General features: G+C 43.6%; 1 protein-coding gene across 2 annotated transcripts in view; it reads right to left on the bottom strand.

The window, feature by feature from the left end:
* UPP2 (uridine phosphorylase 2) overlaps nt 1-2,925 on the bottom strand; it is a 44,933-nt gene that overhangs the window by 23,200 nt on the left and 18,808 nt on the right. The window lies entirely within an intron of this gene.

Consider the following 2,925-nt stretch of genomic DNA (forward strand, 5'->3'; position numbering starts at 1 on the left):
ATGTCACCCCATAGGGGGAATGGCCGTGCTGAAATCCCTTCTCCTCCGTTCTCCTCTCAGGCTTTTGGACATGTGTACACACGTGCCCAGCATGACTTTCAAGCCGCTGGATCTGGGACTCAAATCACGGTAGGTCATGTGGGAGTCCAGCAGAAGTTTGATGTACTAAAATCACAGTAATTGTCGATATTGTTTAAGGGGGTATCTTCTGGTATTTTTGTTGATAACGAATCAGCCCCTTAGGTTGATATGGACAGCTTCATGTTGGGCCTTCACATGGTACATGCTTAGCATGTGTGTACTGAGGACAGAGAAGGCAAGTGAGCAGAGAGTAAACGGAGTGCCGCCAGCTTCAGGTGTTTTCTCAGCCTACACCCCTAATCGTACGTTTTTATTGCAAAGTGTCCTATCTTGACTCAAAGGAGTCACGTGAAGATTCTCCAATCTCTTATTCAGAAGAAATTCTCAGGAAACGAACTTTATTGTTGTGAATTTGGAGACGTACTGCAGTGTTTTGTTCATTCCCGTCATTTCCTTTTGCTTTTTACTCACACTTTAACATATCTGAAATTAAGATAGGCGTTGCAGGCAAGGGTGTCAAAGCTAATAAAATATGGTAATACCACGGCGTGGCAGTCGCTCGTGCAGCAGCCTGTCAGGGATGCACCAGCCCCAGGGACGGCTCAGGTGGATGCCAGGAGGGAAGCGGGATGCCCGGTGGCAGCGTGAATGAGTGAGCTGGGCTGATCCCTGCGTCAGCAAGGGAGGGGCTGCGCAGCAGCAAAGGCTCAGGGACCCCAGAAGAACAGAGCCCATGGAAGGGCACCAGGAGCCCAGTCGGGTAGGAATCTGAGTTTAGCTGTGTGGTGCCCAGGGAGCGAAGCAGAGAGAGAAGGTAACGCAGTGTTTAAAGACCTACCTTAGAGATTAGGTAAACCTGGCTTTGAAGCTCGACCTCATCGCTGTTTCAGTAACTAGTTCTATGACATGTGTCTTCTCTGTGTGCCTCAGACCACCTTCTCCAAGTGAGGAGAGACGCAGTGCACCTCAGAGGGCTTGTAAGAGTAGAATCACATATGACCAAGGGCCCTGCGCAGATCCAGACACCTCCTCCGGGTCTGGTGCCTGACTGGGCATCAGTGCACCTCAGAGGACTTGTAAGGGTAGAATCACGTATGACCAAGGGCCCTGCACAGATCCAGGCACCTCCTCCGGGTCTGGTGCCTGACTGGGCAGTGTTGGGCAGAGGATTAGAAGGAAGGCTGGTGATGTCCCTCACAGAGAAGGCCCATCTAAAGAAATACCTAACCAAGCTTGTGTCGTAGACACCCCCAGTTACAAGGGATTTACTGTAACTCCCGGGTGGTCCGATTCCATGACGCGTTCTGTTTCCATTTAACAATAATTCTTGCGCCACTCTCATTCACAATTATGGGCTGATACGATCCTTTTAGCCAAACCTCCTACTCTCTTCCACCCCGATGATGGTCTTTTCTGTGGCTTCTTACAAGTTCCTCTGATAGGGCCTTAAGTTAGCAATGAACTGCAATGAAAGTCAGCCCTAAAGGCCAGGTGGCACAAATGGTAAACCATGTGGAAAGTGAGTTTTTAAATTATTATTGATTATTCACAGAATACTCTCTTCTGTTGGTATGGATAGTTAAGACTTGGCTCAACATCTAAGTGCAGGGAGACTTAAAAAAAAATACAGTAGTTTGAGAATAACCTCACTGTGTGGTGCCAGTGAGTGTAAATTACAACTCTTCAGACTGACCATAAAACCAAAACAGATGTTAGAATAGCTTATAGTTTAAATTTTTCTTTGAACTGTAGATATTGCTATAATCAACGGAAATTTCCAAATATTTCTGGAGACATAAAGACAATATGCGTAGACAGAAGCAGTTTTAGGTTTGGAAGCCTTACTCCTGTACCAGACTTACTGAGTAGGTACAGACTTACTGAATAGCATCTCTGACACAATGGCAATCGAGATGCATTGATGAGAAATAAATATAGCTCAAGACTACCAGCCAACATGGACCTGAAGAGATACTTAAGTGTAATTTATATCCTAAACAAAGTGATCATTTGCCCTAGTTCTATCAAAAAAAAGACTAAATTGTACTGGGAATGAGTCAGAGGCATCACAAAAATATGCTAAAGACTTCATCTAATGACTACCAGACAGACTCGCTGTCGAATAGCTCTAGACTCTTAAAAGACTTAACTTTGCCATTTCATATTAATCTGGTCCATTGAACGTACACATTCTGTATGTTAACAAAAGACTGTAAATACCTTAAGGAGAAAAACAGAGAGGCAAAGCATTTATGGGATAAAGAAATGAGTTATCTGTTGAAGATAATTTTATAGTATTGTCAACTGGACTGGTGAAAAATGTACACATGTTGGAATATTCACTTTGCAAGCTAAATAACATGATTGAATGTATGAAATAAATTGAAATTTAAAAAAAGAGAAGAGTATAAATACTTTAAAAAGCCTATGACAAAGAGTCTTATAAAGTAGTTATTTTTCCATGTTACCTAACACTTCTAGGGAGAGATTAGGGTATACCAGTTAGTAAATTAGAAAGGACCTTTAGGAAAACCAAATCTGGATGTTGGGCTTGAATAATTTTCTAAGGATCCACCACCCTATTGTTCAGCTTTTTAATCCTTTCCAATAAGTATAGGAAAGCCAGACCAGCTGTTCATCAAAACTGCTTCCCCTTTGTCTGGGCTTACAGCTAAATCTCACTTCCTAGGCTTCCTTCTATAGCAGTCAGATAAGGCTGTAGGCCTGAGTTCCAACCACTAGAAAGTAAGCAGAAATTGGAGGAGCCACTGCCAGTCCTAGCCTGCAGAAACTCCCATCCTACAGAGAGCATATGCTAGTGATCTTATATGTCGGGGTCCCCAA

Source organism: Tupaia chinensis, unplaced genomic scaffold (assembly GCF_000334495.1).
Source record: "Tupaia chinensis unplaced genomic scaffold, TupChi_1.0 Scaffold146346_2, whole genome shotgun sequence".
Lineage (NCBI taxonomy): Eukaryota > Metazoa > Chordata > Mammalia > Scandentia > Tupaiidae > Tupaia > Tupaia belangeri.